Source organism: Fukomys damarensis, unplaced genomic scaffold (genome assembly GCF_012274545.1).
Source record: "Fukomys damarensis isolate Sample0158 unplaced genomic scaffold, DMR_v1.0_HiC HiC_scaffold_33, whole genome shotgun sequence".
NCBI classification, from domain to species: domain Eukaryota; kingdom Metazoa; phylum Chordata; class Mammalia; order Rodentia; family Bathyergidae; genus Fukomys; species Fukomys damarensis.
In genome coordinates this window covers 49,909,315-49,934,700 of record NW_022900945.1, presented here as the reverse complement: position 1 = coordinate 49,934,700, position 25,386 = coordinate 49,909,315, and the positions used below count along the sequence as shown (strand labels likewise).

The 25,386-nt window shown below is 39.0% G+C and overlaps 1 protein-coding gene across 1 annotated transcript in view; it reads right to left on the bottom strand.

Moving 5' to 3' along the window:
* Positions 1-25,386, bottom strand: part of Pde4dip (phosphodiesterase 4D interacting protein) — a 211,035-nt gene that overhangs the window by 185,116 nt on the left and 533 nt on the right. The gene's annotated exons all lie outside the window — the stretch shown is intronic.

Here is a 25,386-nt window from a genome sequence, read left to right as displayed (position 1 = left end):
AAGGCAAAACAGCAGCTGCACCTCAGCGGTACAGAGTTCGGGGCCAGGAGAGATTTGTGAGAGAATCGAAAGCAACCCTTGGGATAAGCAGAAGTTCTTATGGGGTATCAGGGGAGCTTTATGAGAAACTTTACTCCCAAGTGAACAGGTGCAGTTCAGAGGTAGCTAATACTCATGGAGCTTAATTTTATTCCCACAAGCTGATAAAACTCAAGAACTCTTTGGCTACCTCGGTTCATTCAATTCAACCTCAATTCAACAAACATTTTTAAAGCACATACATCGTGCCACATGTGGTATTTATATACAATGGAATATTACTGTACCATAAAGAAGGATAAACCTGAGTCATTCATAGGAAAATGGATGTACCATGAGACCATAATTTTAAGTGAAATAAATCAGACTCACAAGCTTAAGTAGTGCATGGTTTCTCTTATATAAGAAACCTAAAATAGAAATAAGAACAAAAAACAAAACACCCCATGTGATGGCACATGCCCATAATCCCAGCACTCGGGAGGCCAAGACATGAAGATTACTGCAAGTTGGAGCCCAGCCTGGGTTACAGAGCAAGTTCAAGGCCAGGATGAACTACACAGTGAGGCCCTGTCTCAATCAGTATCAATCAAACAATAGCAAAATGAAAGATGGATAACAGAAGTAGAGGTAGATCTTCTGCAAAAGGGAAGGTGACCAAGCGATAGAGGAAAGAGGAAGGGACAAGAGAGAGATGAAAAAAGAATTAATACTGTGTTGTGTACATGTATCAGTTTCCCATGAGGAACCCAGTCAGAGCTGGCTATGGTGGCACATGCCTGTTGTCCCAGCACTCAGGGGGCTGAGGCCAGCCTGGGCTACACAATGAGTTCAAGGCCAGCCTGAACTGCATAGTAAGACCCTGGCTCAAAAAAAAAAAAAAAAAAAAAAAAAAAAAAAAAAAAAAAAAAAAAAAAAAAAAAAAAAAATTAAGTCAAATGTGGGAAGCCAGACAAGCATTTATCAACCCATAATGCAAGACAGTTTGTATCAAGTGGTACAATAAAGCCCATGAAGCGGGATATGAAAGAGAGAATACTTAATTAAATTAAAAGTTTTAATTGTAAACCTCTGTGCTTTTTTAAAGTTTTGCTAGCTTGTTTCAATCATTCTGCAATGTATGTGTGCATCAAAACATCAATTGTAGGGCCAGGGGTTTATAAAGCTCAGTGGTGTCACCACCTGCTTCGAAAGTGCAAGGTTCCAAGTTTGATCCCTAGTACATTAAAAAAAAAAAATCAATTGTATCTCATAAGTTGATACAACTATTGTCAACTAAAATTTTTTTCAATCAACTAACAAACAAAAATTTGGGAAATTTTTCTCAAACTTTGTGAGAAAAATGTTGAAAAGTGTTGAGAAAAATTTTGATTTTCACTGGTAGAAAAAAAAAATGTTCCCAGCCTCCCTGGGAGACTGTGCAGGGCCTCATCCATCTGGAAGGGGAGTGAGGTACAGCCAATGTCACTGGCCACTAATGTTATTGGCTCTAGAGTCAATTTCCAGCCTTATGATCTTGGTTAGATTAATAAAATTCTGTTTTATATTCTTTTTTTTTTTTTCAACACGAGGGATTGAACCAGAGATTTTCTACCACTGGGCTATGTCCCCAGCACTTCCCCACTTTTTTGTGTGTGATACTAGGGATTGAACTCAAAGCATTTACTCTGAGGTACATGCCCAGCCTTTTTTGTTTTGTTTTGTTTTGGTACCGGGGATTGAACTCGGGTCCTTGGGCTTGTGAGGCAGGAGGTGGAATCACGAGCTAAATCTCTGGCCCCAGCCCTTTTTATTGGTTCATTTATTTTCTATTTTGACACAGATTTTGGTAAATTGCCCAGGTGCAATTCAAACTTTCAATTCTCCTGCCTCAGCCTCCCAATTAGTAACTGGAGTTACAGACATAGCCGTGGCACCCATTTGTAAATAACGTTAATGATGATAAGTACCTGCTAGGGTCACTGTGAGAACAAAAAGAGATAGTATACGAAAAGTGTTTAATTCAATGTTCAGCACATTTTAAGCATTTTGTAAATCATAGCTATTTTTCATTAATGTTTGCATACAAGGCAGAATTCCAACCCTGGATAACAGTTGAGAATTTTAATTTCAGTTCTGTTCCAGACTGCTCTCTAGGGCTAACCAGATTTTCCATTTCTCTGCTTCCTCGTTTACCATAGAGATCAAAGCTCTGAGAAGGAAGTTGAATTAGTGGGTACTCTCACTGTCTGGCTAGAGCTCTAAGGACCAGGAAAGTGTATATTTGTGCCTTTTATCTCCCGACTTTCTTCCCGTATCTTTCGGGAGTGGGGTGTGTGTGTGTGTGTGTGTGTGTGTGTGTGTGTGTGTGTGCGACAGAGAGAGAGAGAGAGAGAGAGAGAGAGAGAGAGAGGACTTCCTTCCTTAACCAGCCTTATCTGTCAGTTGTAACAAAAAACCTCAAGGGAAGACATTATGACAAGGCTTCCGACAGCTGGTGGTAATTCACTCACACAAGTCCCCCTTATCCTTTCAACACCCACTACTTATGTGCATCTGATGTTGCCGGGGGAATCCTTTGGGAAAAGGAGGTAAATTTCTCAGAAGGCAGTTGGAATAGTGAGGAGAGACTGTGTGAATTGTCTGATTAATTCTCCTTGTTTTGAACATAGATATCTGCTCTTACAAAGTTGAACAGCAGACTGATGTTGGGGGTCAAGAAATAAGTTTCTGGAATCAGAAATAATACAGAAATAAATTAATGAATAGCCCTAAATGTTCTTGACATTCACACCATCATTAAAACCTGAGTCATTTTCTAGACTGGGGCGAGCAGTGCCAGTCCAAACCCAAAGAACAAGTATCCGTCCCTCCAGGCTGGCTTACAAATCCATCAGGATGGTAATGGAATAGAATTCATTGTCTGGCTTTTTAATTAGAAAAACATTGGTTTAGCCAGGTATGGAGGCACAAGTCTGTAAACCCAGCTCTCTGGGAGGCTGAGGTAGGAGGATTACAAGTTCAAGCTCCATTAGGGCAACTTGGTGAGATCCTGGCTCAAATAAATAAATAAACAAACAAACAAAGTGGGCTATAGCTCTCTGCGAAGGACCTAGGTTCAATTCCCAAAATATATGTATATATTTTTAATTTTAGAAAAATATTGCTAAGAACAAGACAGCCATATGGTCCTTGCCTTTTTCTTGTATCATATTATGAACTAGCTCATATTTGAAGATAGATTAATATATAAGACAGATATAGATAGATACAAAGAGTATATAAATATACATATGAAACTTCACACTGAGTTTAAAAAATCCTTCTCTTTGGAATAAAATTTTGAATCCAGAAAAGTTACCGAGTAGCACAATGAAGTCTTGTATATACTTCACTTGATTCATCAATTGTTAACATTCTGCCACATTTGTTTTCTGTGTTATGCAAGCGTGCACACACACACACACACACACACATAGACACATAATATTGCTATTATTTTGATGAGCCTCTTGAAAGTAAAATACAGATTCTTGATCCTAGAATATTTCAGTGTGTATCTCCAAGAATAATTAAAATATTAACTGACAGTGGTTACGATCAGCCCACGTCAATTTTTCTGACTATTAAGCAGAATGCTTCACATCATAACCTGAAGTATCTGCTGTCAGTTTTTGTTTTATTTTTTTTGCTGTTGTTTTCTGGTACCGGGGATGGAACTCGGGACCTTGTGCTTGCCAGGCAGGCAGAGGAACCACTGAGCTAAATCCCCTCTCTCCTCCCCTGACCCCATCAGTTATTTAACCAATCAGCAGCTACACCCTCGTTATCACTGGGCTCACTCTGCATATCCAAGAGGGCTCCTCCAAATAAACACTCCCAAGACAAAGGAAAACAGGCAATCAAGGCAAATTCTCCCTTTTGCACTTGAAACTACTGGAAACCAATGTCTTGGCAGCTTAGATCAGCTGTGCTGTCCTTTCTTCCAGCTGCCAAAGGCTCAAAAATACTGAGAAACAGCCTCAAAAAGCCTCACGCAACCAAGCAAACATTTTAATGAAGGAACAGAATCTCACATTGTATATTCACTTTTACTTTCATTTCTGTTTTAGCTTATAAGAAATGAAAATACTGAGTTCCTGAGTTCAGTAGCAAACAGCTGGCAGTTCTAGACAAAATGTGATCAAACCTCAGTAGTCCTCCATCTGTGCAAAGCTCAAGCGAGTCCATCTTGTTCTAACTCTTGACACTTTGGGAAAAGAATGACACCCAATGTTCACCACTGTAATTCTTGTCTATGACAACGATGTTTTAATCTGATAGAGTATTTCATTTGTAGGCCGTGTTGATGATATAACAAGTACAGAAGCACTCAAGCTGGCTCTCAATCAGAGCTTGTGCGATATAAAAAGAATTATTGCAGTCCTTCTCTGTTGGTTTTCGTTAGTTCTCTGGACAAAGAGGGAGAGAAAAATCAAGGCCAAAAGGTCCTGCTGCTGATGGACCAAATCAACAGATTCAACCATTTGGTTCAACTGTGAAGGTGCACAGGGCTGGAACTAAGGTGAGGGGAGCAAGAAGCCACCTGAGATAAAAGATGCCCCAAACTCAAGTGATCGAAATGAACTGTGTTCTGCTTCAATATATCAGAAGATGAAAGGAATGCAAAAAATCTATGATGAAGAAAATATCAAAATCTTAGATAAAGACCATGTATCATGACTATAAATACGGAACATATCACATGATGTGACTGTTAATCAGGATCACACTTCTGGGTGTGTCAGGGTGAGTCACGCACATCAGGTCACTGACCCATTCCTCTCTGGTGTCCAACTCCTGTACTCTGCTTCTTGGTCTCCATGAAGTGAGAGTTTCCTGCACTCTGCCCTCTGCTATGACGTCTCTCCCTGGAATCCAGGCGTGAATTGAAAAGTCTGAAACCACAGCCACGTTAAATCTCTCCTCTGCTAAATTGCAGGTGTTAGGCATTGTGTTCCAGTGATGAATAGCTGAGCAAGACCATAACCACATGTCTCGACCTTCTGGGGAAATATCGCGATAACTATACTTGTTTTTGCCAAAGTGAGCAGTCACTTTGTGCTTAAAAATAGATATGAGAAGCGTAAATTTTGAAAGACAGGTATATATCAAATTTTATTGAAATAAATAATGGAAGGTTTAATTTCTATAAAAAATTGACAATCATGTCATTTCAAACAGATTAAATATAAGCTTAATTATTAAGAAGTTATTGGGCTGGGGATTTAGCTCAGTAGTTCCAGTGCCTGCCTCGCAAATGCAAGGACCCAAGTTAGATCCCCGGTACCATTACAAAAAAAAAGAAAAAAAAAAAAGAAGTTATAGTAAAATCCAGCTTTAGTTCCACACATTTTTGTGCCAAACCATGTTTCTGCCATGTGAATGTGTTTTCTCCTTTGAATAGCAAAGCTAAGATGGCATTTCATAATATCATTTGAATGGTTTGGAGAATTTTCCATTCATAAAATCAGAATTTAGGTGGTTATGCTGAATTCTAAAACTGCTCAGCAAATAAATTTTATTATAACTAAGAAAGAAAGAAAGATCATGTATTTTCAGTACTTTGCTTCTTTCTCCCTAGCCAGGGCCCTGGTTGTCCATCCTGATAGTGTGCCGAGATCCAAGCTTTGGGGAAACCTCTTCAGTGTTCTCTAGGCTGTATTCTGCTTACCTTGCAGCAACAGCTCTCTCTCTGTGTATTATGAATTGTTGGATAACACGTGGCATCTTAAAAATACCACAAGAAGCCAGGTGTGGTGGCATACCCCTGTAATCCCAGCACTCTGTGACGCTGAGGAAGCAGAGTTGCAAGTTCAAGCCTAGCCTGGGCAACTTAGTGATCCCATGAAACCACGGATTTAGCTCAGTGGTTCCCCCACCTGACTTGTAAGCCCAGGGTCCTGATCCCCAGTGCCAAAAACAAACAAACAATGAGACCCTGTCTCAAAATAAAGATAAAAGAGCTGAGAACGTAGCTTAGTGTGAAGGCCCTGGGTTTAATCCCCAGTATACCCTTACACACACACGCACACACACACACACACACACACACACACACACACACACACAGATACCACAAGGTAAAAGTAACTCTCAGAGCCAGATGCTCGTCCTTCCTCCCTACTTCCCAAACAATTTCACGTCTCAAGCTTTTGTCTAAGGCACTGGGGAGAGGGTAGATCAGGGCAGGAAGAGGAGAGAGTGGAAAAGGGAAAAGAAAGGAACAGGCTACCTCATGAACTGCCCATCTTGTGACTACAATGAAGTTTTTCAAATGCATGTCCTTTTTAGAAAACCTTGAGCTCCAGCTTATCTTGAAGTGCCTGCTTGTTCAACTCCAAAACCAAATCTGCCTCACCTCCTCTCTCGTCACATAGCCAGCAGAGTTCTGGAATGCAAAGTGGCCGTGCCTCATCCGCCATTCAGGCTGCCGTGAGCTCAGGCTGCTTAGGAAATGTCAAGCTGGAGACTATTATAATAGCCCCTCATCCACAAGTACCCAACCTGATCTAGTGGCCATAAACGCCATCTACAGGCGCCCCCTGCTGGTGGAACCTATCTTACATCGTGGATTCAAATTTGCCCTTAAATGCTCTGGCGAGTTACGAACAGCCACAGACTATTCCCTGTGTTGTTACACCTAGCCTGCCTCATTTGCTTATGGTACTACCAGGCCCTTGTAGGTTAGAGGTACTTGCTTTTCCCCCCTGATGGCCCGCCTAGTTCCTAGTTCCTAGTGATGGACTCCCTACACCTCCCTTTAGGTTTCTAGATCCTTGTCTGCCTTACAGGACCTTCTTAGGTCTTGTGTTCCTTGCAACCCAACCCCCTCACGCTTTTTTAAAATCTACCCTCTAGGTAGAAACCTCAGCCTAGAGAGCTGAGCCCCTGGCCAAGTTCTTGGCTCTCCCTAGGGACTGACTCAGCTTCCAGTTTTCTTTTCCTGAAGTGTATATAGCTCAGGGCCCCATCCAGTTGGAGCCGAACTCTAGTTTTTTATCTCAGTTTTATTTCCAAAGACAGAGCATCACTTCTGGCCCTCTTTGACATCCATTTCTGCCTGTGAGTTATGGTGAGCACTGTGGTTAGAGGACAGGATAAAGAGAAGAAAGTGCTGAGGGCAGCTGAGATATAGGAACAGGACACAAAGAATCTTCGAATGTCTTCCAAGGCTGTCTGGAGGAAGGATGGAGTAAGTAGAGCCTGGGCTTGTTATTGTTCTGAGGATTCAGAGAAAAAAAACTCTAAGAAGGTTTTCTTATGTTGGTAGAGTCTTCAGCCTCCTCTCTGGTTATAGCCAACATGGCATTTTATGCTTGGTTGGTACTAGCCATGTTCCAGAAGGAAAAGAATTCAATCCTGCTGTTCCTCTGCTTTCCAGGAGTCCAGATAGTGATGCAGACTGTAGTAGGCAATCTCTAAGACAGCGCCCAAACCTCTATAGAATCCCCTCCCCTTGAATCCAGGACAGATCGAGTGACTCACTTCTCATGAACAGAGTAAGGCAGAAGTGATGGGACATCACCTCCAAGATTAGGCTTAACTGTGGCTTCCCCCTTAAGCACGTTTGCTCTCTTAGACAAGTGTGCTGGGAGAAGTAAGCTCCCATGTTGTAAGTATTTCCTGTGGTGTGCAGGGGAACTCAGTCCAACAGCCTTCAAGGAGCTAACGCCTGCTGACACCTGTATGAGTAAGCCTGGAGATGGAGCATTCAGGCCCTGCCAACTCTTGAGATGACTGCTGTCCCAGCCAACCCCCTGACTGTAACCTCACAAGATGCAATGGCATCTAGCTGAGCCTCTCCACGATTCCTGACCCTCAGAAATTGCAACACTATAAGTAGTTTCAGTTTTCAACTACTAAATCTGGGACTTATCTGCTGTGCAGCAACAGTAATGATAACGAATATACCATGAATGTCCCCCTCGACCCAAGATCATGGGTAGCAGTAGAGACCCAGCACCTGCAAAAAAACTATTATTCTCTCTATTATAAAGAAGGACAAAAAAGTCAGAGTAGTTATGTAATGCTGCACAATAGGAAACTATATGCTGAAAATTAAGGATATGAAAGTAGCATCTTTTAAAAAATTGTCCTGTAGCATATAACCCTTATGCATGTTTTCTCCAAAACGTGCTTTTAGTTACTGCCAAGAATGTTTTTCCTTAGAAGATGTGCATTGTCCATGAAAACCTTTCTTCTTGAAATTACAATGCACAGCTGTACATTTTAGTGGCAATAGATAGTTGGGGAATTCAAAGTAAAGATTTCTATAGCCAAAAGATGGTATAGCTTGAACCGTTACAGAGACATAAAGGATACTAAAGTTAGTATGTTTCTGTTGGTGCCCTGGAGTCACTTGTTTATATTAAAATTTCTTGTATCGGTTCCTCTTCCTCTGAGCTAGTGTTGTGAGGTTAGATATAGGGGTGAGTAAACATACGGTGGACAAAATTCTGAGTGCATGTGCCTTTTCCGCCAGTGAACCCAACTTGCTTTAAGTCTTTGTTATTTGAACTGCGTCCCAGATTCTCCTTTGAAATGTGCAGCTCACCCATTTTTATTAACCTGATTATGGAGCTCTCTGATGCTTTGTTCGATAGATTCTCAGTCATGTCCAAGTACACTTCCTTTTTTAAAAAAAAAAGTCATTCATTTATCTGTGCCAACTTTTAGGAGTTTTTTCATATAAATTAGATAGCAAGTCTCTGCAAGGTCAGATTTAAATGGTGCAACTTATTATTTTAAAACATATGACATTTTGCACTTATTGCTAATTTAGAGACCACTTTTATCCAAGTTCTAGCAAAAGATTTTGCCTTATGGTTTGTTTTGATGTGCTTATATCTCTGGTTTTTATTTATTTTTAAGGAATAGCAAAACTGGGTGCCCTTGCAAGAAAATATTTTAAAAACATACCAGATGGATGAAAATAATTACTCTTGTGAACATGAAACAGAAGTTGGGCCCCTGTAAATTAAGCACAGCCTCTACTACTTTATAACTGTGTGATGTTCTCTGACTACCTACTTTTCTCTGCAATTCTGGACAAAAACAGCATCTTTCTCACAGGACTGTAGTGAGGATTAAATGAGGTTGTGCTTCTAAAGTGTTTTAGTTTGGGCCTGGCACGTAGCATGAACTCAGTAAATATTTCTGCAAGTTTGTAGATGTACTAATGGTGATTACTGGTAATGTTGCTGTCATAGGATGTCAGGAATTACAATAGAAAACCATTACATAATTCTGTTTGGACCGCCAGTGAGCTTTAATATGAATCACCTGTACTAATGAGACTGCTCTGGAAAATAAGACCCAGAAAATAGCTACCATCCTCCCACCAGGAACTGATCACCATTTGGTCTCCATACTCAACCTTTTGTAAAGACATTTTTTATATAGGGTCCTCTCTATTAGAATGACATCTATCTGTTTGTCCCACTTTCTAACCACTTCCACTCCCATAATGAGTAGGGACAAATCCTCAACTAAACAAAAAGATCTCAACCGGAGGTTTCAAGCACAGCTTAAGAAAAGAACCAACAAAGGAGTTCTCTGTCTCCATCCCTCCGTTGTGTTCTGTGTTGGTTTTATTGGCATGATCTGCAAGTTACTGAGTTAACTGTCAGAAAGCCTAGGCCTACATTCTCCCCAGGTTCACAGCCCTTAGAGAAAAGACTGTCACTTCTGGGAGGCTCCCGAAGAAGCCTGTGTAGATTAGCTTGAGTCCTTCCTGAACACTAATTCCCAACACTAGGGGGAAAAATTAGCCTTTGAAAAAGTAACTATCTTGTCATCCAGAAGACATCTCCTTCATTTCAATATTAACTGGTGTGTGTTCATGAAACAAACATAGATTTTACTATTAACCTGGGTCAAATGAAAGCAGAAGGACAGATCTGCTCAAAATCACCATTTAGCACATTCAAAAGATTTGCTTTTAAATATCTTCTCCATAAGAATTCAGAGGTCAGGGCTGGGGATTTAGCTCAGTGGTATTACTGCCTGCCTTGCAAATGCAAGGTCCCCAGTTCCATCCCCAGTACCAAAAGAATTTAGAGGCCAGCAGACAGTTCTAGAAAATACTTTCTTAGGTTTCTCAAACGAAATTACTTCTCTCATTCCCCCAACTCTGGTTCTTCTGCCATCTCTATCTATCTCAGTAACTGACTTTGCTAGTCGCAGTATGACTGACCAGGACACTTTGAGCTAATTCGGTCATCCTTTGTTATCCATAGGTTAATGGTTCCAGGAGCATCTGCAGATATCTGAATTTGCAGATGCTCAACTTCCTTCCATAAAATGGCACAGTTTGGGCATATAACCTATGCACTGACTCCTGCTATTTTAAATCATGCCTGTATTATTATAATATCTAATACAGTGTGAAAAATTATTAATCTATATTAGTTTTCTATTTGTATTATGTTTTCCAGTGCATTGTTTTGTTTTGCTTTTTAATACTTTCGACACAAAGTTGGCAGAATGCGCAGATTCAGGGGACAAACTGCACTTGTTTCAGCCTCTGCCTCATTTCCTACACTCAACTGATCCCTCAGGAATTCTCACATCCATCCCTTTTCCCCATATCCACCACCACTGCCTGGCCCTGATGCTCTCGTAACAGCTTCTCAGAGATTCCCATCTTTCACTTGGCCCACTTACACCCATCTCCATGCTGACTTCACACTCATGACTCACGAAGACGTAAGTGTGTCAGGCCCTGCTTTGAAACCTCGGGTGGGTTGGACAGAGAGAAAAAAGTAGGAGGAAGAGGCGGGAAAGGAGGAGAAGCGGGAAGAGGGAGAGGAAGGAGAAGAGAAGAAAGCGGGGAGGAAGGAGTAGGAGGAGGAGGAGGAGGAAGAGGAGGACAAAGTACATGAAATAATGATTTTCCAACCCCAGATATCGGGCAATGCAGGATAGTGATCCTAGAGACAGGAGAAATGAAGAAAGTAGGCCCTACAACTGTCTTATCTTACTGCCCAGGCGAGAGTTTGCAGGAGGAGATGGAACCCAGGTAGAATCTTGTGATTTTCTTAGTTGCAAACATACTGAGATTTGAGAAGGCCACGGAACTATGTTCATAGGGCAGAGCGACAGAAAGAAGAAAAAATTCCACGGGTCTGTAGATGATCCCCCCGCTAAGTACTCAGCACATTTGTATGAAGAAACCACTAGGATGGGAGGTAAGAACCGCATGACAGAACCAGAGGGAACAATCCACTTGGCTCATACAAGGCTGGAATAGTTTGTTTCCCCATCCACCAAAATCAGAAAAGTCTGGTAATTCATGGGATATTGAGTACAGTACTATTCAGAAGAGTGTCAGTAGTGGTAAAAATTGTTGCTTTTGATTCACTTATCAAAAACAAGACCCAAATGGATCAAACTATTTCCAATTAATTTAACTGTGACACAGATTAAAACTCAAGCTGGATGTGGTGGCACACAGCTATAATCCCAGCATTCTGGAGGCTGAGGCAAGAGGACTGCCATGAGTTCAAGACCAGCCTGAACTACATAGCGAAACCCTGTCTCAAACAAACAAGCAAGCAAACAAACAAACAAACAAACAAACAAAAAGATCAGTGTTCTGTGGGAAAAATTTGAGAAACCTAGTGTAGGTATCACTAGAATCCCCAAAGGAATTAGGAAGGGCAATAAAAATGTCTAAAGAAATAATGGCTGAAAATTGCCCAACTATAATGACAACTATAAACATGCAGATCTAATAAGCTAAACTCGAAGCACAAGAAATATAAAAATAACTACACCAAGGCATCTTAAATTACTTAAGATGGCTGGGGATTTAGCTCAGTGGCACTGTGCCTGCCTCACAAGTGCAAGGTCCTGAGTTCAATCCCTGGTACAGGAAAAAAAAAAATTACTTAAGATCAACAATAAAGAAAATCTTGAAAGCATCAGAAAATAAAAGACCTACTGTATACAGGAGAACAAAGTTAAGAATTAGAGCAGAATTCTTATCAGAAAAACATTAGCCTAGAAGACTGCAAAGCACTATCTTTAAAGTAATGAAAGAAAATAAGTGGTCATTTAGAATTCTATCACCTGCAGTATAAGCTTTCTGCACTCAGAAAGACTGTGCTTAGTTTAATGTTCTGTTATTGTTAGCTTAAAGATTTTAATAATGTTTGCACATAGAGTTACATATTTTCATCTTGCATTGGAACCCACAATACAAATGGAGGGCATTGTGCCCTCATACCCAGCAAAAATATCTTTCAAAAATGAAGCAGAAATGAAGATTATCAGATTTTTGTCACACAAAAATTGAAAAATTCCCAGAATACCTGCAGAATGAGAATAAGAAATGTTAAAAGAATTCTTTCATGCCAAAAGAATATGATACCAAATGGAAATCTAGATCTAAACAATGTAGTAAAAAATAATGGAAAAGGGTAAATAAATGAGTAAACATAAAACTTTAAAATTTATCGCTTCCCCCAGAAAATAAAATAGATAAAACTCTTGAAAATACAGCATAGGCAAGAACTTTCTGAACAGAACCTCAACTGCATGAGAAATAACAAAAAACATAAAGAATCAACAAATGAGACTATATAAATTAAATAACTTCTGCACACAAAAGGAAGTAACCAACACAGTGAAGAGACATTCTATAGAGTGAGAAAAATTTTTTTCCAGCTACCCCTTGGATACAGGACTAATATCTAACTTAAATTTAAGAACTCAAAAAAAAAAAACTTAAGAACTTAAAAAGTGAGAATTCCCCAAAATAAAAGGTCCAGTCAAAAAATGGGCAATGGAAATGAATAGACATTTCATGAAGAGAAGTACAAATCCTAATAAATATGTGAAAGCATGTTCAACATCTCTGGTCCATTAGAGAAATTCAAATCAAAACAACACTGAGCTTCCATCTTATTCCAGGGAGAATGGCTATAATCAAGAGATCAAATAATAACAAATGCTGGTGTGGCTGTGGGGAAAAAAGAACCATTCTACATTGTTGAGAATGTAAACTAGTACAACCAATATGGAAATCAGTATGAAGATTCCTCAAAGCACTACAAAGAACTTCCACTTGACCCAGTTATTTCTCTTCTTCTTCCTGGAAAAGTTAGAGACATCATATTACAGTGATCCATGCACACCTGTGTTTATAGCAGCACAACTCATAATAGCTGAGTCTCGGAAGCAGCCTATATGTCCATCAACTGATGAATGAATATGCAGCTAGAAGGGAAGGGAAGGGGACATAAAAAGATTTAAGATGTATTATGTATGTGTGTCAATTCCTCACGATGAATGTACTCACTATGTACTGCCAATATATAGAGGCTGTCATTCTTTACAACAGACACCAAAGGTATATACCTAAAGTCTCTTTGGGAAGTCAAAAGGTCGATTGGGAGGCATTCTATACTCAACGTGGAGCAAGTCCTGTGCTGGTCAAAATATATCTCGGATCTGACTACCACTGTCTCTGTCTTGGATTATAGGGATAGCTCCTCCACAAATTTTTCGTTGCTGTTATTAATCCCTGAAGGGACTTCTCAAAATAATATCAAACCAATGCCCTATTTCCACACATTTTTACCTATTTCCTTTCTTTTCTCTTTCTTTCTTTAAGCAGATACAGTGCCACTGAGCTACATCCCCTGCCCTATCCCTTATTTTCTATCTCATTCATCATTCTCTGCTTTCTGTGAAGACAAGGGATTTGTACTTTTTGTTCATTTTACAATATCTATCACATATTAACTTCATAACAAAAAATTTCTGAAGGTATAACATTTTCTTAATGTCATTAAAAATGGTGCTTTTATAAAAACTCTCATGCTAGCAATATCTGTAGGCCTAAAGACTTCTTTTCATTTTACTAAGGTAATTACTGTACCAGAATCCTAGCCAGAAAAAGGGAAGATGTCACTCATTAGGCCAGAACTAAGGCTACATTTTATTACCTGATAAGCACCCAGTTCCATCATACACATCCATTTCCTGCTGTGTCACTGATATTCCTTGGTGTCAGAGTCTCAGCTCCTTGCTGTTATCAGCTGCTACCTTTGCCCCAGAAGTTTATCTACTGGTGAGGGAATCTCCCCTTTCTAAAGGCATGCCCTGATTGGGTCAGAAGTCACACCTTTTTTTAGCCAGAGTCCTCCTCAGCAATGCTACTATCTCTCCTTTCCCTCTGGTTATCTCAAACACACAGAGGGAAGACCCAAGATTTTCCCTTTAGCTAGTGAAGACAGCAACTCCAATTGGTCCTAGTGTTCCAGAAATGAAGCAGCATAGCAGTTTTCCTCTGTAGTCCATCCCCCCTCTTTTTTTTAAAACTTTATTTTGTTCTTTGGCAGGTTCTCACTGTGTGATTTAGGCTGCATTGAACTCACTATGTAGTCCAGGATGGCCTTGAGGCTGCAACAATCCTCCCACCTCCGCCTCCCAAGTTCTAGGATTACAGGTGTGCACCTCCATCCACACCACATTGAGACCATTCCTTCATTTAAAAGCATTTTGACCTCTATGCAGGTAGTGACTCCTGTGTCTGTCTAGAGCAGGGTGTGTTGTACATGACCCTAGTACCATCTAACAGCACAGAACTACTTATTTTTGCTCAAACTCTGCCAATCCATGCCAGGTAATTAGAAGTTCTCTTTTTAGATAAGGACACTGATATATAGCCCCCAAATCTGTGTCTTTTCTTCTATTAAATGGAAAAGTTGACAATACATTATGTCAATATCATACACAAAATGCTCCAGCAATACCTCTGAAGCTATTATAATGCCTAACATGTTCAACCCTTCTTCTTCAACATGATAGCAGTTATGAACATATGATGATTTGAGCCTATGATATTCAATAAAGCTTTTAAAATAGTTTGCACTCCATGAATTTTGAGCATTTATTGTGTAATGTTAGAATAACAATTGAGATTGGCAGGGGACAAATTCTGGGAATAACCTTGATATAACTCTTGGCTTACTAGAGCCCTTTAGCTTCTCATTCTGAAACAAATGTGGACATAAATCTCACAGAATTTGGTAACTTTACACATGACTACATTTATTATATAAGATTTAAAACTCAGGGCATCACACTGCAGGCACATTGCTGCGCATCCTCAGTATTTAATGTCTCTGTGTTCCTCTGGCCAGAAGGCCGGGCCACAGGGTGAGGCAGAGTTGTGGGGCAGAGGGACCCTGACAGTCTCCGAGAAGCTGGTTCCAATGGCCACAGCAGGAAGACTGACAACCTCCAAGAAGGTCGACCTCATCACCCAGCAAGTCGAGGTGCTGAAGCACTCAGTTGGCCAGCTAACTGGCAAGCAGGGGTGCTGTGTGAGTTTCCTGAGGCAGACCTCTGATGCCAAGATCTACATCTCAACCTATTCTGTCTTCTCCTCTTCTCTTCAACAGCTTCCTAGAGATTGTGTGATCTTCCTGTGCCCTCTGATCTCGATTCTAACCTTTCTCTATCCTATCTAGTCTTCCCTCCCCAACTCTAACTCCCCATCCTGAAGGATAAAGTTGCTATATTGAAGAGTTTATTCACTATAAACATATATTGGGCTGGTCCTCAATATTTGATTTAATTCACACAGTTGAAGATGATAGATTAATAACTACCACAAACTGACATTATCTAAGCTGTGCTTGATGCTATTGTGTTGCTGATTGTATCACTTGGGCTAAGGTGTTGTGGTTGATCTCATCAGCTGTCCTTCCTGATATAATGAAAATGAGATTGCCTCAGAGTTATTAGAGACTCAAAACCTAAAATCAGCTATATCTGGAAGATTGAAGTATTAACCCAGGAATTAAACCAAGGACAGTATCAATGACAAAAATAGAAATGAGAAGGCATTTAAATAAGACACAAACACAGACTTCCACCTCACCAAAGGTGATCTCTGGGGGAAATGAGGTGGAAAAGTCTAACAGTCAACCATCTGGTCACCCTGAACCAATAGCACAGGAAGTAGCAAAAGAGATAAATGAGGCTCTAAAAAAATTCAAAACAGAAATAATTCCCAGTTAAACAGAGATGATGAGAAGAATGAAAGACATGATTAGAGACATTAGAACAGAAACAGATTAAAAAAAATAGATGAGCTCAGGACCATGATGGAAACCACAAATGCCCAACATAGGAAAGGAATGAAAACCTTGAATGACCAACATAGGAAAGATATGGAATCCATGAAACAAATTCAAACAGATATTCAGGAAATTAAAACTCTATAGAAAGCATTTGCAGCAGAATGAAGAAATGTGAAGACAGAGTTTCAGATCTAGAAGATAGGATTATGGTCAGTGACCATGAAAAGAGAAATCCCTTAAGAAACAGTAAGGGATCATGAGAGATTGATCCAACAACTCTTAGATGATGCAAAGAAGAATGATGTAAGACTGATAGGGATCCATGAAGTAGCAGGAGAAAGTACAAATTACATTAAAAAACTGTTCATAGAATTAATGACGGAAAACTTCCCAAACAGAAGGGAAGATTTTGACATACAGATAAGTGAGGCATATAGGACTCCAAATAGCCATGTTCAAAAAAAATCTACACCTAGACATATAATCAAGATCCCAGAAACCCAACAGAAGAACAAAATACTACAGGCACTTAGAGAAAAGACACAAATCGCATGCGAAGGAAAGGCCATCAGAATCACAGCAGACTTTTCAACACAAACCCTCAAGTCAAAGAGAATCTGGAGCAAGGTATTTCAAGTCCTAAAAGAAAAAAACCTCCAACCTAGACTGATGTATCCTGCAAAACTATCTTTCAAAACTTATGGGGAAATAAGGTACTTCCACAACAAAGAACACCCAAGAAATTTCATGAACACCAAATTGGCACTCCAAATACTTCTTAACAATATGCTGGAAAAAGAAAATGAAGGCCACAACTCTACAAATGTCAACAGAGAAAATATACCAGGCAAGGCAAGAAATTAAAGGAAGATAGGGAAAAATAAAAAAGAAAAGAACCAACAACAGGAAAATAACATGACAATGCAAAATCAATATGTAACAGTTGTAACCATCAATGTTAATGGCCTCAATTCACCAATCAAAAGAAATAGGCTGGCAGAATGGATTAAGAAGCAAAATCTAACAATGTGCTGTATACAAGAAACCCACTTAATCCACAAGAAATTCATAATATGAGAGTAAAAGGATGGAAAACAGTTCTCCATGCAACAGGAACTCAGAAAAAAGTGGGTGTAGCTATCTTATTGGCAGACAGAATAGATTTCAAACCAAAACTAATTAAGAGAGACAAAGAAGGTCACTACATCCTTGGGAAGGGAACAATACAAGAGGAAGAAATGACAATCATAAATATATATACACTGAATACTAATGCCTCCAACTATACAAAACAAATATTAATGGATATGAAAAATGAAATAAGCACTAATGCAATTGTAGTGGGTACCTCAATACTCCACTGACACAGATAGATCATCTAGACAAAAAAAAATCAACAACAAAATAACAGAACTGAACCAAGTCTTAGAACACATGGACTTAATAGATGTCTGCAGTGTTCTACCTCACAAAATCAGAATATACATTCCTTTTGGCTTCAAATGGGTCATTTTCCAAAACAGACCACATGCTAGCTCATAGAACATGTTTAAGTAAATGCAAGAGAATTAAAGTTGTCCCTGTATATTACCTGAGCATAGTGCAATTAAACTGGAGATCAATAGCCTAATAAACTGCAAGAGCTTCACAAACAAATGGAAATTAAATAACACCCTGCTAAACAATCATTGGGTCACAGAGGAAATTAAAGAAGAAATTAGACAATTTTTACATTTAAATGATAATGCCAGTACAACATATAGGAATCTATGGGACACAATGAAAGCAGTTCTATGAGGGCAATTCATAGCAATAAATGCCCATACTAGGAAAACAGAGCGAGCTCAAATAAACAACCTAATGCTTAACCTTAAGCTCCTAGAAATAGAAGAGAAAGACAAATCAAAAGCTAGTACAAGGGAGGAAATTATAAAGATCAGAGCAGAAATTAATGCAATGGAGACTAAGAGAATGATACAAAAATCAATGAATTGAGTTGGTTTTTTGAAAGAATAAGTAAAATTGACAAACCCTTAGCCAACCTTATCAAAAAAAGGGAAAAAAGGCTCAAATTCATGCAATTAGGAATGAAAAAGCTGAAGGCACAACAGATCTACCAGAAATCCAGAGGATCATCAATACCTACTTCAAAAACCTGTATTCTAATACAATGGAAAGTACAGAAGAAATGGACAGATTCCTACATACATGAACTTTAAAAGTTCAATGAAGAAGATATAAAAAGTCTGAACACCCCAATTACATTCAGTGAAATTTAAAATGTAATTAAAACATTGCCAACAAAGAAAAACACAGGTCCTGATGGCTTTACTGCTGCATTCTACGAGACATTTAGAGAAGAACTATTGCCATTACTCTTTAAACTCGTCAATGAAATTGAAAGGGAAGCAATACTTCCAAATTCATTCCTGGAAGCAAGTATTACTTGGATTCCAAAACCAGGGAAAGACCCAACTAAAACAGAGAACTACAGGCCAATCTCCCTAATGAACATAGATGCAAAAATCCTCAATAAGATACTGGCAAACAGAATACAGAAGATCATCAAGGAGATCATACACCCTAATCAAGTTGGATTTATCCCAGGGATGCAAGGATGCCTCAACATATGTAAATCAATAAATGTAATACATTATATTAACAGAGTCAAGGACAAAAACCATATGGTATCAATAGATGCAGAAAAAGCATTTAAAAAAATTCAACACCCATTCATGACTGAAAAAAAAAACCCTGCAGAAAATTGAAATAGATGGTCTTTATCTCAACCTGATAAAGGCTGTCTATGAAAAACCAACAACCAATATCATATTAAATGGTCAAAAACTGAAAGCCTTCACACTAAAATCAGGAACAAGGCAAGGATGTCCACTACCACCACTCCTGTTCAATATAGTTCCAGAAACATTAACCACAGCAATTAGACAAGAGAAAGAAGTAAATGGAGTAAAGATAGGAAAGGGAGACGTTAAACTGTCACTATTTGCTAATGATACGATACTGTACATAGAAAATTTTTTAAAAAAACTCTGCCAAAAGACTCCTAGACTTAATTGACAGATTCAGTAGAATAGCTGGATACAAGGTCAACACTAAAAAATCAATAGCCTTCTTGTGCACAGATAACACTCACTGAGAGAGAAATTAGGGAAATGATTCCTTTCACAATAGCACCACCAAAAAATGAAATATCTAGGCATCAATCTAATGAAGGAGACAAAAAGACCTCTACACTGAAAACTACAGCACTCTGAAAAAAGAGAAAGAAGATGATATAAGAAAATGGAGAGACATCCCTTGCTCCTGGGTAGGAAGAATCAACGTAGTGAAAATGGCCATACTACTCAAACTGCTATACAGATTCATTGCAATCCCAACTGAAATCCCAGCAGTATACTTCGCAGAACTTGAAAAAACAATCCAAAAATTCATTTGGAACCAGAGAAACCTAGAATAGCAAACGCCATTCTAGGCAACAGAGACATGGCAGGGGGCATCACAATTCCCAAAGCCACTGTGATAAAAACAGCATGGTACTGGCAAAGAAGCAGACCCAAGAATCAATGGAATAGATTAGAAGATGCAGAAACAACACCAGACATACTCAGCTATCTCATCTTTGACAAAGGAGCCAATCATCCTCACTGGAGGAAAGATAGCCTCTTTAATAAATGGTGTTGGAAAAACTGGCTTTCAACGGGCCAAATATTAAAACTAGATCCCTATCTTTCACCATGCACTAAACTAAAATCTGAGTAGATTAAAGATCTAAATATCAAAACAAAAACACTAAACTTATTGGAAAATAAATTAGGTAGAACTCTTGAAGACATTAGCATAAGAAAAGACTTAATGAACAAATAAATCATCAGCCACACAAAAATTTGCACAAAGAATTAACAACTGGGATCTCATTGTATTAAAAAGTTTTTGCAGTTCAAGAGAAACCACCGACAGAGCCAAGAGACAACGTACAATGTGGGAAAAAAATTTTACCAGCTGCTCCTCAGACAAAGGACTACTATCTAGACTATGTAAAGAGCTAAAAAAAATCAGACTCCCCAAATACAAAGACCCAATTAAAAAATGGGCATTTGAAATGAACAGACATTTCTCAACCAAAGAAGTAAAAGCAGCAAATAAATATATGAAAAAATGTTCAACATCACTGGTCATTCGAGAGGTGCAGATGAAAACAATGCTGAGATTCCACCTCACCCCAGAGAGAATGGCTGCTACCAAGAAATCAACCAATAACAAATGCTGGCAGGGCTGTGGGGAGCAAGGAACACTTCTTCATTGTTGGTGGGAGTGCAGACTTATGCAACCACTGTAGAAATCAATATGGAGATACCTCAAAGAACTAGGATTAGAGGTTCCATTAGACCCAGCTATTCTTCTGCTTGGAACCTTTCCAAAAGAATCAAAAGAATCATACCACAGTGACATATGTGTACCCGTGTTTATAGCAGCACAGTTTGTAATAGCTAAAACTTGGAAGCAGCCCAATTGTCCATCACCTGGAGACTGGATAAAGAAGATGTGGTTTTTCTATAAAAGTAAGTACTACTCAGATATAAAGAATCAGAAACTAGAGACATTTATAGCTAAATGGATGCACATTGAGGCCATACTGTTTTTGGGGTTTTTTTGAGACAGGGTCTCACTGTATAGTTGAGACTGTCCTGGAACTCACTATGTAGGCCAGGCTGGTCTCAAACTCACAGCGATCCTCCTGCCTCATACTCCTGAGTGCTGGGATTACAGGAGTGCACCACTATGCCCGGCCGAGGCCATACTCTTAAGTGAAACAAATAGGACACACTTCAGTAAATACTGAATAGTTTCTCTGGTGTGTAAAACTAAAAGCATAAATAAGGTTCAAGTGGTATAATTGATAGTGTGAAATAGGAAGAAATGGCTAAAGGGGAGTGGGAAGGAGAGGGGAAAGGAAATAAGGGAAAAGAAAAAATGTAAAAAAAGGAAAAAATGGAAACAAAGTCTTTGTAGATAGGGAAGGGTGAAGTGGGTGAAGGTGGGGCAGGGGTAGGGGGAAAAAATAAGAACCAAGACCTATCATGCAAAGGCACAAGATCCCACTGATGAATGTAACTGTATTATTTGCTATAAATGTACCAGTAAACTTAAAGGGGGAATAAAAAGAAGCTGAAGAGGCAGCATCTTGAGACAGGCTCAAAAGCAAAAATGCAGCTGCACCTAGAAGATATCTCTGAAAAGTAGTCATTTACCAAAGAGGCCTTGATACTAATAATGAAGCTACCCACCATAAACAGTTCACAAGCATCAACAGAGAAAACAAATGAAAAGAAATAGAAACTGAGAAGACATAGAAGCAAGATGCAACCCCAGACCTCCAGATACCCAAGGCAAATCTAGGAGGCTTTGAGGTGAAGAAATAAAAAGACACCAAGCTAAAATTTCGGAAATGATAGCAGTAGAAATAACAAAGCACATGCAAGAGTCTATAGAAAAAAATCAAAACAATTACACAGATAAAGAAATGATTACCATAATGAAGGATATGGTTAGTAAATCTAGAATAGAGAACAGGTTTCTTTTAAAAAGAGGAGTTTAGGAAAGTGACAGAAACCATGAATGGGTTCCATGAAACAGATTTAAACAGATATCCAGGAGATTAAAATTTCTACTGAAAGTATACACAGCAGAATCAACCAATATGAGGACATAATATCATATGGTTGGCAATCATCAAATGAGAGACTTCTCAAAAATAGCAAGGGGTCATGAAAAATCAATCCAACAGCTTATCCTCCAAATAAGAGAATATTGATCAGAATCAATAAAAAAATCAGAAGGTAATACAAAGGAAATAAAAAACCTGTTCACCAAAGAGATGGCAGAAGAGATGCAAGTTAAACCCAAAGTGCTTACAAGTGAGGAAGTTATAAAGATCAGAGCCAAAATCAATGCAAGACGAAGAAAGCAGTAAAAAAAAAAAAATCAGTGAATCAGAGTTGGTTCCTTGAAAGATTAAATAGATACAGCCTTAGCCAACCTTATCAAAAATAGGAAAAAATGAAAATTTATTCAATTAGGAATGAAAATGGTGAAATAAAAAAGGATCCTGAAAAAATCCAGAAGATCATCACTATCTACTTCAAGAACTTGTGCTCTAATAAGATGGAAACACAGAAGAAATGGACAGATTCCTAGTAATATATGAATTATCCAAGGTGAATCAAGAAATTATAAAAATTCTAATTACCCCAATATTAATGAAATTAAAGAAGTGACTTAAAAACTACCAACAAAGAAAAACGTAGGTCATGATGGATTCACTGCTGAATTATACCAGAAATTTAGAGAAGATCTAATGCCACTACTCCTCAAACTCTTTAATGGAATTGAAGGGGAAGCAATACTCTCAAGCTCATTCATGAAAGCAACTGTGAAACCAAAAACCAGAGAAGGATCAATCCAAAAAAGAGAACTACAGGCCTGTCTCCCTAAGGAACATAGATGGAAAAATCCTCAATAAGATACCGGCAAACAGAATGCAGCAAATCATGAAGAACATTGTACACCATGACCAAGTAGGATTCATCCTAGAGATGCAGGGATGGCTCAACATATGCAAATCAATAAATATTATACACTACATTAGCAGAACCAAGAACAAAAACCACATAATCATCCCAATAGATGCAGAAAAAGCATTTGATGCATCCAATACCCATCTATGATTAAAAAAACATCTTATAGAAAATTGTACTAGATGGTCTTTATCTCAATCTGATAAAAGCCATCTATGGTCAAGAACTGAAAGCTTTCACTCTAAAATCAGGAACTAGGGCCGGGGATTTAGTTCAGCAGTTCGGGGGCCTGCCTTGCAAGCGCAAGGACCCAAGTTCAATCCCCGGTACCAAAAAAATAAAAAATAAAATAAAATCAGGAACGAGACAAGTATGCCCACTATCACCACCCCTATTCAATATAGTTTTGGAAACATTAGTCAGAGCAATTAGACGAGAAAGAAATAAAGGAAAAAGGATAGGAAAGGAAGAAGTTAAATAATCATTATTTGAGATGACTTGATATTCTACATAGAAGAACCCCAAAATTCCACCAAAGACATCCAGTAGCATAACTGGATACAAAGTCAACACTCAAAAATCAATAGCATTCCTGTACACAAATAACAAACTCACTGAGAGAGCAATTAGGGAAACAACACCTTTCACAATAGCATAAAAAAAGTGAAACATTTAGGAATCAATTTAACAAAGGAAGTCAAAGGCTTTTACTTTGAAAACTACAATATTCTAAAAAGGAGATTGTAGAAGATATCAGGAAATGGAAAGATATTGCTTGTTCTTGGATAGGCAGAACTTATATAATGAAAATGGCCTGACTTCCAAAACTCATATACAGATTTAATGCAGTCCTGATCAAAGTACTAACATATCTCACATAACTAGAAAAAACTTCATCTGGAGCCAGAAGAGACCTAGAATAGCAAGAAAATATGCTAACACGTTCCTTGAGAGCCAATACTTAAACGAAGGTCAGCACAGAACTACCTCAGGAAGTTTCTAAAACTGTTTCATGTGGGAATTCTGGAAAATTTTAAAAACATTTCAAGATTTATCATGACATCAACTAAACCATATGTACAAGTAGCTTGTCTCATGAGTAACTATCTAGGAAACTATGAATATTTGCTATTTATTTTCATAATTAAACCACAGGCTGAGGATGTCAGTGGTACAGTGGTTGCCTAGAATGTATGAGACCCTGAATTCCATCCTCAGCAAGGGAAAAAGAAAGAAAGAAACACACATGCACACACACACATACACACTTCAGAAAATCAAATTCTAACCCTACAAATTGTTGCTACCAAGGATGATAGATAAGAGCATGCCTTTATAAGAAGTCTTGACCCATTTTATATTTTGCAGTAGCAACATCTCTTTTCAGATAAAAAATATACTTAGTATAAGTAAAGTGGCTGAGAAACTTTAATGTTGTAAATACATACATGTATATGCATATACATTTACATTAAGTTTTTAAATCCAAGCTTTTAAAAAATTCCAAAGTAGTCTATTAAAAAGTATACAACATCCCACAAACACATCATCATTGTTCTAAATAATTATTAGTACTAAAGTTTTACTTTATAAAAATCAAGTAATGCGTCTTGGTTCATTCCTTCTTCGGAGCAGTAATTATGAACTCCATAATAGAAATGTGATTCACCTATGCACCATCCTGAATATCTTTGATTCCATTTTCTTGCATAAACAGTGGGCAGTGTGCGGAATGAAACGACTAAGTTTCTTAGTTCACAAGTACAGCAGAATCCAATGGCTGTTTAGTTCAATAGTTAGGCAGCGCTCTTTTAATCCAAATTCTAATTTTATGCAGAAGAAACTGAGGCCTAGAGAAATGAAATATTTTTTTCTAAAAGTCTCAGTTAATTGGAGCAGTGTAGGGCATGAAACCTTATTACTTCATGGTTTGATTTGTAAGTCTTGGCTTTCCATGGAAGGAAAAGTTAGAAACGGTATGAGAAAGACACGTTTATTTCAATAAAGGAAGAAACACAACCTGCCCTTTTTCCGGGAAATGTTACCCATGACAGGTTTCCTCTTACTGTGGCTACGTGGGGAAAGCCGGGCCTAATCTTTGCGGTCTTCTAGGCCACAGCAGAAGGGTCTGGGTTTAGTGGAGCTTGTCCTGAGCATCCAGCCAACAGGCAGGGCTCCAGCTCTGCAGGGGAAGAGATGCCCAGGGAAGAAAGAACCACCACCCCGCCACTGATTCTAAGACAAATATCCGAAAAGAGAAGAGGCGTTTCAGAAGGGCGTGCGACCTCGGCCCTGCCCTCACAGTGTGATTCTTGATCTCGCGATCAGCCTTCACGTTACCATCTTGGCACCAATCTCTGAGTCACGTGTTCATCTTTCCTCTGGCTCAGCCCATCGGGCAAAGCCTTTTACCTCCCCTCCACCGACACAGCACACGAAGCAAAGATCTGTGGATGGAAACCGGGGTCTCCAGGATTTGGGGGTACAGTCCAGCCCCGCACCTCTATCTCGGGGCACCTCACCGCGGTCCTCTACCGGCTCGCACAGGCCCACCATCTCCCTGGCCCCGGCGGCCAAGCTGTCCTAGGAACTGTCCCCGGGGACCCGGAGCCCACCCTCCGCGCCAGCCGCCA